The sequence below is a fragment of the Terrapene carolina genome, unplaced genomic scaffold (assembly GCF_002925995.2).
Source record: "Terrapene carolina triunguis isolate 2854851 unplaced genomic scaffold, T_m_triunguis-2.0 Scaffold89, whole genome shotgun sequence".
NCBI lineage: Eukaryota > Metazoa > Chordata > Testudines > Emydidae > Terrapene > Terrapene triunguis.
Window position 1 is genome coordinate 22617647 of NW_020664440.1, and position 15235 is coordinate 22632881.

The window sequence follows — 15235 nt, forward strand, 5'->3', positions numbered from 1 at the left end:
AAAACAACTGATTGAGATAATAAGCTCTTTAGGACAGGAACTGCCTTATTTTGCCTTGTTACCTCACCCAGTACAATAGGGTTCCAATCCTGCAATACAAATTAATAAGAGGGCAATAACGAGTTTCAAGGAATTATCTCAAGTTCACACCCTAAAGCAACCTGGGTTAAATAACTAACTGTTATTCCTGTGCATATAAATAGCCAGTCCTTTTCTGAGTATCACTAAAATATTGGCTCAATACTCTGCTCCAAGAGTGAATTTCACAGATTGCTTACACACAGACTGCATGAAGTAGTATTTTAATTTAATCATGTGCCTGTTTATTCTGGTATAAAGGGACAGGGTAAATAGCACCCCGAGACACTCCTTAACAAACCTTTTAGTTCTCTTGGTCGTACCACCTTTCCAAATTAGGCAGTCCATACTTTTTCACCCCCTCACAAACAAAAACGCTGTTCCACCCAGTATCCTACTTTTTTTGTCCTTCTCTAGACCTTCTATATTTCCTACTTTTCAGAGATGGAGAGACCCAAACCAAATGCAATATCCAAGTTAGGGAGGGCTCAAATGATTTTGACAATGCTAGTGTGATATTTTCCATGCTATTTTTTATTCCCTTAATATAGCCGAGCAGCAGTGTATTTGTTACAGGACAAATAGCTCCCACTTTAGACAGAAACGTCTCCACGTCAACCTGCCACTTATTTTTGATAAATTCTGAACCAGGAACAGAAGGCCAGTGTTTTATAAGACTGACATGATCTCCTCCCTTTACATAATGCAGTATTAATATCAGTTATTTTTAATAATGGATTAGGGACTGGGACAGTGTAGAGATTGAGCCACAGAGGCAAGGCTAAATTGTAGTTTAAGCACCCGGTCGAAGATCAGAAAAAGGAAGCCATTTCAAAGCGAGCAGCACTGGGAGTAGAGAGAAGCTTCTCAATTCTTAGCCCTGAGTAAAAGACTTCATAAATGATGCGAAAGCCAAGCTGGGCCTCAGAGGCTCTGATAAAGGCACTGAGATCAAAGTGAGGCATAGCAGCTGCAAACAGGAAGTGCTGCTCCAAGCTTGACTTGTCTTCTCTAATAATTACCGTAACAGAAAGTTAAACTAGTGAACTAGAGTGACTATTTCCTTCTTACAGGAGGAAGCCATGTAACAGTGGAACCTTCTCTCACTGCCAGGAACTCCTGTCCTATGCAGTGGGAAGGTAATTTTCCCACTCAGAGTCAACTCCTTTTTACAAGGAAATACGAAGTCCCAGAGCAACAAAAAGGCATATCCTTAAGTTGAAAAGAGCATGAATGAAAGTCACCTCTCTGGCCAACAGGGCCTCCAAAAGCCAAAGGAAATACTAAGTCTACCCTTGCGGAGTTGGTGTTTTATATCTATTTAGGCCTGTCAATTTCATTTATTACCATCTTTATTACTGAAGTGCCTAGGAGCCCTAAACATGGGCAAGGACCCTATTGTACTAGGCACTGTACAAAAACAGAAGACGACAGTCCCTGCCCCAAAGAGCGTATGTCAGTATAAAACTAGAGGGTTGCACACTTAGTTGCTTCAGTAGTCTGCACATGCTAAGGGCTCCCGTGTGTCACCCTCCCATTCCCCTCTATTTCACGGGTTCCCTGAAACACCTCCCAACTCCTTCTTCATACCAGGAGCTCTGTGCCCCTCCTCCCCAAATCTCTTCTCCACCATATTGGGAAGATGTTTATAGGGAGCACCTCCCAAGCATGAGGGGAAACATGGGAGGTGCTTGTTTGAAAATGTAACAAGAGGCAAGTGGAGGCCGGCATCCTGGGCCAATCAGCAGCAGGAAGCAACGTCTCAATAGCAATATCTCAATAGGGTGGGGAATAGGCCATGAAGAGCCTTGAAAGTGCAGACAAGTAGCTTACGTTGGGTGCAACTGAAAAGGGGGAAGCCAATGGAGGGATGCAAAGAGGGGGTGACCTGGTCAAAGTGACGGGCTAGGAAAACGATCTTTGCAGCAGCATTCTGAATGGGTATAAGCTCGGCCAGACTGCATTTGTCAAGGTTAGATAGATGGATGTTGCGGTAATCAAAACACAAAATGACAACAGCCTGGATGAGAGTTTTAGCTGTGTGCATGGACTGGAAAGGCCAAATCTTAGAGATACTATGCAGAAAGAAATGGCAATATTTAGACATAGCCTGAAGAGAGGTCCAGATGACACCCAGGTTATGGGCCTGCATGACAGGCAGGATGGTGGTGTTGTCCACAGTGATTGAGAAAGGAGGAAGAGAAGGCAACTTGGGAGAAGATTAAGAGCTTTATTTTAGCCTTTGAGCTTCAACCGGCGGCTACACATTCACAAGGAGATGTCAGAGTGACAGAAAGATTTTAATTTGGACAGCAGGAGATAGGTCTGGAGTACAGCGGTAGATCCTAGAGTCATTAGTATGAAGACTGCAGTTGAATTTGTGTTTGTGAGGAGATTAGCCAGAGCTAGAGGGAGAAGGGGACCCAGGACAGATCCCTGTGGAACCCCCATGAGGAGGATCCTCCATGGAAGAATCAATTAAAGGGACAGGAGAACCAGGAGAAGACAGTCACAGAATGCCAGTGACAAGATTTCAAGACGACCATGGTCATCTGTGTCAAAGACAGTTGATGGGTCAGGAAGGATGAGGATGGGGTAGCGATTCTGAGAGCCAGCTATGAAAAGGTCATTAGAGACTTTGGCAAGAGCAGTTTCAGTGGCATGCCAGGGGAAGAAGCCGTACTAGAGAGAGTTCAGGATGGAATTTGGGGGAGAGGGACTCCACAGAGCAATCCAACAGCGTGTGCACCAGGCTTTGAGATGAAAGGGAGAAGGAAGATGGGGTGGTAGCTGGAGAGGCAGGTGGGATCGGGTTGTTTTTTTAAGATGAGAAAGACTAAAGCTTGTTTGTACTGAGGGGAAAGAACCAGAGGACAGTGAGAGGTCAAGGAAAAGAGTAAGGGTGGGGATGATAGTGGGTGAGAGAGTGATCAGGAGATGGGATGGGATCACTGGGGCAACAGCGAGGTTATAGAATATGAGAAACTTCTGCATCTGTCACAGGGGAGAAAGGCAACAGTTGTAGGAGAGGAAAGGAAGGCAAGCCGATGGACTTATAAAATTGACAAAATAGGATGTCTTAGAAATACAAACCATCAGAGATCCTATGTGGAGAGAGAATCGGAGGCAGGAGGAAGGGAAGGTTTGAGAAGTAGGTCAAAAGTGGCAATTGAGAGCATGGGATTCAATTAAGCTGAAAAGTACAGCTACTTAGCAAGGAAGGTGGCATAACTGAAGGAGAAAACTAATTTGTAAGGGAGGAAGTCAGTCTGGTGATGCAATTTCTGCCAGAAGCGCTCAGCAGCCCAAAAGCAGGAGTGGCAGAAGTGGATGCTGGGGGTGAGCCAGGCCTGGAGGTTGGCAGGGCAAACCTTGTAAAGGGAGAGAGGGACAACAGAGTCAAGGATGGTGGAAAGTAAAGCACAGAGAGAATCAAAAACAATATCAATGGAAAAAAGGAAGAGACAGCAGGAAGGAGAGGGATGAGAGCATACAAGAAGTCATCAATGCTGATGGAATGGAAGTCACAGACAGGGCATGCGGGAGGTGCTGATGGGCGATGCTGAAAGAGACCAGGAGAGAGCTGGACTGGGGGAAATGGGGCAGCAGAGAGATTAGAAAGAGCAGTGCTTAGCAAAGATCAATCAAGTGAGCGGCCTTTCTGGTGAGTGGGACAGTTGAACTAGGGAAGCAGGTTGAATAAAAAAAATAAAATATAAAATATATGGAGATAGATATATCTCATAGAACTGGAAGGGACCCTGAAAGGTCATCGAGTCCGGCCCCCTGCCTTCACTAGCAGGACCAAGTACTGATTTTTGCCCCAGATCCCTAAGTGGCCCCCTCAAGGATTGAACTCACAATCCTGGGTTTACCAGGCCAATGCTCAAACCACTGAGCTATCCCTCTCCCCTCACATGAAGAGGTGAGGATGAGGAAACACGCAGCTAAGGCGTTGGATGGGTCATCAACAAGGAAATGGAAATCCCCGAGGATGTACGTGGGACACTGAGGAGAGGAAGAGTTAGAGCCAGGAATTGAAATCAGAGAGGAAGCTGATGGGGAGGAATTGGGCAAACAGTGGATGACAGTGACATGGAGGGGGAGAGAAGAGAAAAGTCAGGTGCAGTGCTGTTCTAATGAGAAAGAGCAGGAAGGGGGGGGGGAAGAGAGAGGAGAAACCTAACATCCCCACCATGGTCTGACACAAGGGAGGGAGCATTGAGGAAGAGAGGCCTCTGTAAGAGAGGACAGAGGAAGAAGCAGTGTCAGACAAAGGGATCTAGATCTCAGAGCCAGGAACTAGAGGGAGCGAGATATGAATCAGTCATGGATGGCTATGGTTTTAAAAGAGGGAGTGGGCATTCCAGAAAGAGAAAGGGAGGAGGGAGAAGGATAGGCATGAGGTCAGGAACAGCAGCATAAGAGGGATGGGGATGGGTGTGGAAGGTACAGAAGATGAGATGGAGAAAGGGCCAGGTTGGGGCAAATGTCACTGGGGTGAGGAGGAAGGTGTGATGTGGGATAAGGATGTGTGTTGGTGGGAGAGGGGGAGATTGGGATGGGGACGGAAAGAGGAGCTGGTTTAACTTGTGGGAACTGTAAAGGGGAGAGGGCAACAAGGAAAGGGAAATGGAGTCATTGGGGGGAAGAGAGGGAAGAACAGAAGTTGTGATGGGGCATGGTGAGAGCAATGCATGAGTGGCAGATGGGTAAGATTACATTAAAAAAGCAGTGTGAAGGTTTTCATTCCATGCTTTCCACTAATGTGATCATTGCAAATCTGCAGCAACAAATCTAATATTTCAAAGGCATTCATGAGATAACTCCTGCTTGAATAGGATTTGCCACTCCAGGTCAGACTAGTGGTCAATCAAATCCAGTGTCTTGACACTAGCAGTGGCCATTACCAGATGCCTCTAGAGCAGTGTTTCTCAACCTTTTTGATACTAGGGACCGGCTTACTGTCTTCCTAAACTGTGTCACAGAGGTCTCAGGGACCGGGACTGGTCCATGGACCAGTCAATGAGAAACACTGCTCTAGAGAAAAATAGTAGCCCCTCCCCATAACAGGCTTGTCATTTCAGAGTCATATAGTTAGTCAGCAACATAGGAGAACCCTATAATAGACTGATTGCCACAATACACCGATCCAGGGCTCAGGGATTGCAAAACTAGCCTTCTTAACCAAGTGTCACTAGTAGTTCATATCTTACTGGAATCTTCAGTTCTTTACAGCTTATAAATACCTTCAGGGTAACCTTAAGAGGAAGCACAGAAATTATTCAGTTTCAGAGACAGGAGGACAAAAAGGAATAACCAGAAACTAAAGGAGAAAGAGTTCCGGTTACATATTAGGGAAACGTTTTTAAAGTCAGTAGTTGGGTAGTGGCGGCTCCCTGATTGCGGTGATATTAGAAGATATTAGATAAAATGCTTTGCAGTCTACACAAATACAACACTGTTGCTGTGTGCTAGTTGATTGCTGCTTGCCACCCCAGAGTTGGCTGAATGTCAACAATGCACAACAGTGGGATATGGGAGGGAAAATTTTATCTAAGAACATGGAATCCATATTTTTCCATGCTAGGAAGGATAAAGGACTGAGGTGACCATGCCAGGATTGAAACTTATCATCCCCAGGAAGCTAGGTGTTTGAAATCTGATGCCTGGATCTCTGGCCACTAGGGCTAGGTAAGTATTAGTAAGAAGACTGAAGCAACTATTCTCTGCTTTATTCTCCAAGGAAGGAGATGTACCAAGTGGCCTTTTCTGGCCTTGCGGTCTGGATACTGCCAGTGTCAACTCCATTGTCCTCTCTGCTGGAGAGTAAGCGGTCTTCTAGTGCTGTGGTGGTACAATCCAAACCTTCATAGGCTGGAAGCTGGAACTTGGAACAGTTCCAGCTTCCCATTAAGTAATTACACATCTCACCATTATGATGATAACATATGGGCTCTTTAACCCAGTGAAAGGACCCTTGTTATTCCTTACACTCAGCCTTCTCCCCTATTCAGCAGCCACTCTCCTCCCTGATACAAAGAATAAAACCCCTGCTCCAAAGGAAGCTTTTTAAATTGAATTTTTTACTACTTCATATAAAACTTCAAAAGGCTCATCTTCTGTAATGAATGACTGTCTCCGACTGAAAAGCCAGGCTCCAATTTAATCTCCATATTCTTCTACTGTTCAGAAACCACTTAAGTGTCACCCATGCAGTTTGTGACCAAAACTAAACCTCCTGCCAACTGGCTCCTTCCCATTTAATCAGAAGATACGAAGCTTTTGTGTTGATGATTTCACTACGACAGCATCTGCCTGGCATTAGCTATTAGCAGCATTTGTCTCTGCTATGTCAATAACTCAAGGCAATTATCTTATGTGCCATTACTGGTCGGCTCAGTGTCGGGTACAGATTCTCACTTGTTTGATCAGCAGCACCTGTTAGCTTTGTAGTTTGTTACAGTTTTGCTTGCTAATATTGCTATTTCAGAGTCTGCCAGCACCACTGTGAAATCTCTATTTGCAGTTTAGAGCTCAACCGAGGCTTCAAATATAAGGTCTAAATTCAAGCAAGCAACTACTTCTGCTTCAAATTCTGTGCTAGTTTTTATGCAAAAGTAAGAGAGGGCCCATTATCTTTCCCTCAGGCTGATCTACCCTTAAAATTCATACCAGAAAAGGTATGTTGATTAGGGGAATGATTTTTTTTTTTTTTTTTTTTTTAAAAACAGAATAGCCATGCCAGTATAAGCCCTAACATAGATGCAGTTTCTAAGGGCAAAAACATGCTTTTGTCAGTATAGCTTATGTCTCTTGGAGAACTGGCATAAACTGTGCCAACAGAAACACGTTTATGCCAGTGTAAGCTACATCTATGCTAGGATGGGTTGCCAGTATAGTTCTATATACATAGGTATGCCAGCAAAATTTTTCAAGTGTAGACAAGGCCTTGTTTATTTTTTGGGAATCTATCACTAGTATTTACCTCCCGAACCATTGAAATACTCTTTACTAATCCATAATATACCCAACCCAGAACTACAGCAGTGAAAAATGTATAGAAATATCAACAGCAATTAAATGTTTTTTTAAGCAACCTGCCATTAACTGCAGTCGGCTGCAACATCCAAATCACACCAGGCACCATGCATTCTTCCCTTTGCTTAGCCCACTACCTATTTTCTAAAGGCATCAGATGTCTCTAAAAGGAGTTTGCTTCTACATTTGAGTCTCCCTATTTCATGGCAATACCGTTTAAATTATTGAGATTAAAGTAGAAAATGTCAGCAATTATGTAAGTGGAGGATACCAACAAACTAGAAACTCCACTTCTGTACTTGCTGGCAGCTTATGAAGAATATGTTTAGAAGAGTTGTTTTTAATATGGACTGCATGTTCTTCCCAAAGAAGTTAAGGTATGAATTTTCCACCTGTGTTATAAATAAGGGAGAAGCCTGAAAATAAGAGATGACTTAAAAAGAAAGGTACCGTATATACTCGTTCATAAGTTGAATATTTTTGGTAAAAATGTGACGCATCGAAGAGCGGCGGTCGGCTTATAAACGGGTCCACCAAAATTTGATGATTTTTAACTCTATGGAATCATTGAATTGAGTATCTAATACATTGTCGTTTTGTTTACTGGAGCGTCCGCAGGCATGGAGCCCCTCAGCTCCCTGTGGCCGCAGTTGGACGTTTCCAGCCAATGGCAGCTGCGGGAAGTGGCAGCCACTTCCCTCAGCTCCCATTGGCTGGGAACGGCGAACCGCGGCCACAGGGAGCTGAGGGGCTCCATGCCTGCGGATGCTCCAGGTAAACAAAATGTCCTGACCTGCCAGCGGCTTACCCTGACGGCCGGGAGCCAAAGTTTGCCGACCCATTTATTGATGTCAACACTGCAGCCTTTTAAAGTTGCAAAGGTTTTGTTTAGTGGACTAGATTGGCTTGAAATGAATACTAAAAGAGCAGTGCTGCAGATCTGCATGACATTTGACCCATGCATTTCACAAAATGCTACACCTTACAAGCCAATCAGAAAAATACAATGAACGATAGTACTATAGCACTAGTGTCAGTCCGCTACTGTGTAATTTGATCTCTTCATGCATTTCTACCAATGGACCTCAAAAGTCTCGAGCCAATATGAAAATATAACGTGCAGAATTGATGGAAGCTCTAATAAAATTTAAATAGCCTGTTATCGTCACAGACATGCCAATCTACAGGGCTGCTTTGAAATAAACAAAGAATAATAATAATTTGACAGTGATAAAGCAGGTGACATTCCTATATAAAGTCCTACAAAATCTATAACTATAATAATAATCTATTTTCATACTAGTATTTAAAATGAACGGTGAAATCAAAAGAAAATGGTCTGCTTATCACGCAGCATTCAAACTTAAAGTTGTTGGATATGCAGAAGCAAACAATAATTGCGCCACTGCTAGTGAATTGTGTATCAATGAGAAGCAAGTAAGAGAATGGCAAAAAAATAAAAAATACTAAAAGACATGCCAAGAAGCAAGAGAAAATGTCCAACGAGGGGCGCTTCAATTTCCTGAGCTGGAGAAAGATCTCAATAATTGGGTTGTTGAATGTCGACAAAATGGGTACATTGTCACTAGAACTGGAATCCGTCTGCGTGCTCTCCAAACGTCGAAAGATGACAAATACAAGTCAGTAAAGCCATCAGTGTTTGTCGCATCAGCGGGGTGGTGCACTCGCTTCATGAACCGTCACGGTCTCCGTCAGCGAACAAAAGCTGCCGAGAGGTCTGGAAGAAAAAAATCGAATCTTTCCAAAGGTTTATTATAAAATATCGAAAGGAATATGCATTTTAACTGTCACAAATAGGAAATATGGACGAAACACCGATGACATTCGATCTCCTGAGGAACAGAACGGTAACCGGTGTTGGTGAAAAAACAATTTTAATTAAATCCACTGGCCATGAAAAAAAATCCATGTTATGGTGGTTTTATCATGTTTGGCAAATGGATCAAAGCTCCCTCCTGTTATTTTTAAAAGAAAAACCTTGCCTAAAACATGAAATTTCCTGCTGGTGTCATCGTACGTGCACATGAAAAGGGATGCATGGATGAAAGTGGGACTATTGAATGGCTGGAAAAAGTGTGGAATAAGAGACCAGGAGCACTTTTCAAGTGCTATGCTCGTTTGGGACATATTCAGGGCACACAAGATGGATGAGGTGAAAAATGTATCCAAAAATATGAAAACTACTTTGGTTGTAATACCTGGAGGCTTAACTTCAGTTCTACAACCGCTTGATGTCTGCCTGAACAAACCCTTTAAAGACAGGCTACGCAAAATGTGGTCTGAATGGATGTGCTCAGGCATGGCGAAGTTGACAAAAGGCGGGAATCTTATGAAGCCCGAAATCAATCTGTTCGCCCAGTGGATCAAGGATGCGTGGGTGTCCATTCCCTTGGAAATGATAGAAAAATCATTTCGGAAATGCTGTATCAGCAATGTACTCGACGGGTCAGAAGATGATGCCATATTTGATGATGACACAACAGAGGCTGATGATGAGAAGGAATCTGAGTCTGAAAACGATACTGCCGATATCTACGATGACAATGCAGGTGCAGCTGTGACTGAAGCTGAGTTTAATGAACTGTTTGGTGAATCAGAGACTGATTCAGACTTTGAAGGATTTTAAGACTTTTTAAAGTCTCATATTGTTCTAAGTTACTTCTTTTAAATATCCATTTATTGATTTTAAATACTGACTAATTTTGAAGGTGAATACATATTTGTTCAGTTATTATTATAACAACAGGTTTTTCGTTAGATTACATTAAATTAATTCTAGCAAAACTTTTGAGTGTTTCTTGTGACGCAAACTTTTAAAATATAACAGGGGTCAAAAAACTTTGGCTCCCGGCCCGTCAGGGTAAGCTGCTGGCGGGTCGGGATGTTTTGTTTACTTGGAGCATCTGCAGGCACAGAGCCTCTCAGCTCCCAGTGGCCGCTGTTTGCCGTTCCCAGTCATGCGGGAAGTGGCACAACTTCCCACAGCTCCCATTGGCTGGGAACGGCAAACCGTGGCCACTGGGAGCTGAGAGGCTCCATGCCTATGAACGCTCCAGGTAAACAAAACGTCCAGGCCCGCTAGCGGCTTACCCTAACGGGCCAGGAGCCAAAGTTTGCCAACCCCTGAAATATAGGGTCGGTTTATGAAAGGGTCATATAGTTTTTGCTATTTTTATCTATCCAGCTTGGGGGGGGGTCGGCTTCTAAACGAACAGGCTAATGAACGAGTATATACGGTAATTCTCCTGGTACGGACAGTGCCAGGGAAAACTCACCTGCTCTCTGCAAAGGTTCCTTCTTTGACATTATTTTAATTTCCTTGTTGTGAGCAAGATTCCTCTGGGAAGCATTAGCAGTATGAGATGTTTACTTCTTTTGACTGTGATTGTCGTGACATGAACTGCTTACCAACCTCCTGACTGCACTATTAATCAATCTGCTGATTTATGTTTGCAATGGTGACTCCTTCCCGTTGGCAACATGCTTTCTTTCCCTGCTCAGTGCACATTGTCACTAATCGTTAGCTTCATTATTCTTGTAGTGATCATGGTGACATTAATTACCTCTCGGCATCTTGTCATTAATTAGCATCAAACTTATTAGAGATGTGGTACGACTTGTTTGCATTCTTGTCTCAGACAGTCCACTGAACTGTTTAAAGCAAAGCTTCAGTCAGAGAAAGTTTTTTCCATGTCAGTTCTACTTGGTTAACTGATAAAAGCAAATTTTGACTCCAGACAACTCTGAAAAGCTGACCTGAAAGCCCTATGATATCACTGAATGAGAGGCAGTCAACACAACTAAGCATAGTTATAACGACAGAGCAGCCATTTGAATTTTATTCTGCCTCATGCATCATCAGCGTGATCACCAGTCAAGTTCTGGCTCCAGAACCTTTATTGTCAAATACAGAGGTGGCAGAAAAAGCCCCATGTTATTTCCTGGTAAAAGGTTGAAATGGCAGTTAGGAAAGTCAGGTTTGAACTAAAGGAAAACAAATATGAAGTACCAGAAGCCATTTTCATGGCTTGTCATAACCCTGCTTTCATATTCATTTTAATATTAGTTATTAATATACTAGCAATACAACTCTTCTGAAGCAGCTTTCATGCCTGTAGTTTGAAAATACTTTAGAATTAAAGCAAAATAGAAAGGCAGAAAGGACAAAGAAGAGCCCACTGCTAGATGAGCAGATGAAGCAAGGGACTGCAGAAAGAAATGGCACAAGAGATAGGTTGGAGAAGGTCCATAGAGGATTTTAAGAACATAAGAACGGCCATACTGGGTCAGACTAAAGGTCCATCTAGTCCAGTATCCTGTCTACCAACAGTGGCCAATGCCAGGTGCCCCAGAGGGAGTGAACCTAACAGGTAATGATCAAGTGATCTCTCTCCTGCCATTCATCTCCACCCTCTGACAAACAGTCTAGGGACACCATTCCTGACCCATCCTGGCTAATAGCCATTAATGGACTTAACTGGATAAATTCATGGAGGTTCTCTTTTAAACACTGTTATAGTCCTAGCCTTCACAACCTCCTCAGGCAAGGAGTTCCACACGTTGATTATGCACTGTGTGAAGAAGAACTTCCTTTTGTTTGTTTTAAACCTGCTGCCTATTAATTTCATTTGGTGACCCCTAGTTCTTGTATTATGGGAATAAGTAAATAACTTTTCCTTATCTACTTTCTCCACATCACTCATGATTTTATATACCTCTATCATATCCCCGCTTAGTCTCCTCTTTTCCAAGCTGAAAAGTCCTAGCCTCTTTAATCTCTCCTCCTCATATGGGACCCGTTCCAAACCCCTAATCATTTTAGTTGCCCTTCTCTGAACCTTCTCTAGTGCCAGTATATCTTTTTTGAGATGAGGAGACCACATTTGTACACAGTATTCAAGATGTGGGAGAACCATCAATTTATATAAGGGTAATAATATATTCTCAGTCTTATTCTCTATCCCCTTTTTAATGATTCCTAACATCCTGTTTGCTTTTTTGACCGCCTCTGCACACTGCGTGGACATCTTCAGAGAACTATCCATGATGACTCCAAGATCTTTTTCCTGATTTGTTGTAGCTAAATTAGCCCCCATCATATTGTATGTATAGTTGGGGTTATTTTTTCCAATGTGCATTACTTTACATTTATCCACATTAAATTTCATTTGCCATTTTGTTGCCCAATCACATTTTAAAATATATATTGTTTTAAGTAGATCATCTGCTTTGTAACTGCTGTGAAATATCTTAGCACCTGATTCTTACACACAAGTAATCTCATTGAAGTCGGACCATTGTCATGAATAAGGGTTGCAGGATAAGATCCTTATTCAAGGGCAAAGGTCTAATCTTAGTGTGACACTGGCAGACCAGGTGCCAGCTCTTGCCAAAGCTGTAGGCATCAGCTGAGCACTGACAAATTCATAGCTGGAAACCAGACCAGCTCACCTGTATGTTAGTATAGTTCAAGATTGGTGTTAGACTTATAAGAATGTGTTTAGACTCTATGGAATGCTTGTAAGTTGCTGCATGCATTAATTTCACTCATAATGTCTCTATCCCATGCTATAAGGTGATAGCTTTACAACTGTAAAAATGCTTGCTCTGAACCTGTGAAGCCAGTCATGGGAAATGGCCTACGGCCCATCAAGAAGGACCATCAAAACTAAATGGGCCACTGTGGAACATCAGGATACAAAGACTTGGTTAATGACTCTCTGAAACCCATGAAGGCGCTACGAGCAGGAGCCTGTCCCATCAGCTTGAATGCTGGAAGAAGGGGATAAAACAGGGACACAAGAAAATGTTCTCTCTCTCATTTGCTGCTCAACTCTTACAGGGCTGGAGCTACGAAACAGAAGCAAAGAGGTCCTAGGTCAACCTGGGTTAGCCCTAAAAGACATTCAGTGCTGACAGGTGATTACAACTCTGTAATCTTTTAAAACTATAGATTGTAACTAATTTGTGTATACAGGTTTGCCTGCTTTAACCTGTAAATAACTAATTTCTTTTCCCTGGTTAATAAATCCTTAGTTTACTATAGGATTGGCTACAAGTGTTGTCTTTGGGGTGAGATCTGGGGTACAAACTGAATCTTGTGTGATCTTTGGTGTATGGAAACCAACTATCACTAAGTCCAGCTTGCCTGGGTGGCAAGATAGACTGGCGTACCCGATGGGATTGTCTGTGACTCCATGGTAAGATTGTTCCAGTGCTTCAGGAGTTCACATTTGTTACTGGATTGGTGAAATCTAATTATAGAACACATCACCAAACACTGAAATTATTTAGAAACAAATTTACAATTTTAATCACAAGACTAGAGATATCTGAAAATCACCAGCATATTAGAATAAATTGGTTTCTATTGACATTCTGGGCTGTATTTTCTCAGGGAGACCAAAAACGTACCTGCAACGTGTGTGTACTTTTATACAGACTTATTTGGTGTATACAATTTAGAGATATTGTAGGCATCATTGCAAACCCTGGGATTAGGAGGATAAAAAGCTTGACCCAAACTGTACATATAACAAGGGTATTGCAGGATCCATGTTTTGTCCAGGAACCCTCCATTAAAACATGCCATCACACTGTAAAAGAGGACATACAGTTTTATCTTCTACAGCACCAACAAAAACGTATGGGTTATCCTTGCTGTTGTGATTACTGCATGAGGCCCTCATCACTCTGACTCCTATTAGGGCTGGAGGAGTCTGTCCTCTCATTTTCTATAATTACTAATGTCACTGACTTGACTATAATTACTGCCCCTATCATTACAGCTGGTTGTTCTTGGCTTCTCCCCCAGCCCCCTCATCAGTGCTGGGACAGGCCTGTTATTAGTCCCTGTATTATTCTCTACATTAGTGGAATGGGTGTGATTGCTACATTCTCATTTATACACAGTAGTAGCTGTGAATAGTCATTCTCAAAGCAATTCTCTGCACATCTGCTCTAACACATAGATTGTGATAACTGCATAATTTAAAAGCAACCCACACTGGTAACTCCAGATGTTATAAGCCGCACACAGCCTACCATCCACTCACTCATAGCCTCTGGGAGTAGACTAAGTATATATGTAGTCTCACCAGCGTAGGCCATGTGAACTTCTCCTTCTCCTCAGGCTCTCTGACGAGTGCAGGTGATAGGGAACTAGCACATAACTTCTTCTCCCATACTGATGCCCCCTGACTCCCTTGTCTTCTCACCAGTAACCATTACATGTAGGGGCCAACACATAACCTGTGTCCTTAGAGTGAAGTCCCATATCGCTTCTCTATGGTCCTGATCTACAGAAGTTCAGTGCACAGCTCACATCACCAGGTCAGTGCTTCCTGGTCCTTAACCACCAAAATGTCCAAAGTGTCACCTCAGCAAGACGTAAGAAGCCCATCTCTCCATAGTGGTCCTCATACCTGCCCTTAGCCTCATGATCCTATATTGCTGCAGATAGGAGTCACATCTCTCCTGGGCAGTACAAGCTGATCCAAGAACTTCATGACGATCATTTGACACTGCCTCTCTAGGGGACAGGAGGCCTGTGCATAGACTTTCTTGCTAGCATAGCACCCCATGACTTGTAACTTTTGAGGGAAGAGGCTAGCACATAGCCCTTCCCCAGAAGATGTACCCTCCAAAGCCTGCACTCCAGACGTTCAGATCACAGTCAGTCTCTGAAGTACAGTCTCCCTGTTCTTCATGCTAAGCCCTGTCCTAGAGAGATAAAAGGCCACACTTCATCCTCTGATGTGGGACAGCCAGGATAGTGCCCAGCCCTGTACCCCCAAATGCTAGTCTGCAGCCACTGCAGGAGAGAGTCCCCTACACCGCCTGTACTGCCCCCCTACACACACACACCGCCCTCCCTCGCCCACACACAGCCTGTAGTAACCTCCCCAGGCCATCCCAACACAGCCTGGCCTCCCCCTTTCCAGCAACCCCGTACAGCCCGGCCTCCCCGCAACACAACCTGTCCTCTCCCCTCCTCGGCCCGTCTCCCCAACACAGCCCGTCCCCGTCAGCCCCTGCCCTGCTCATCCCCTCCCTCCACCCCGGCCCCTCTCCCTCCTCTCCAGTCCGTCCCCCT

The 15235-nt window shown here is 43.5% G+C and overlaps 1 protein-coding gene across 3 annotated transcripts in view; it reads right to left on the reverse strand.

Annotated features, from left to right (window-relative positions):
* The window catches only part of NCKIPSD (NCK interacting protein with SH3 domain), a 94165-nt gene that overhangs the window by 78650 nt on the left and 280 nt on the right, over positions 1-15235 (reverse strand). The gene's annotated exons all lie outside the window — the stretch shown is intronic.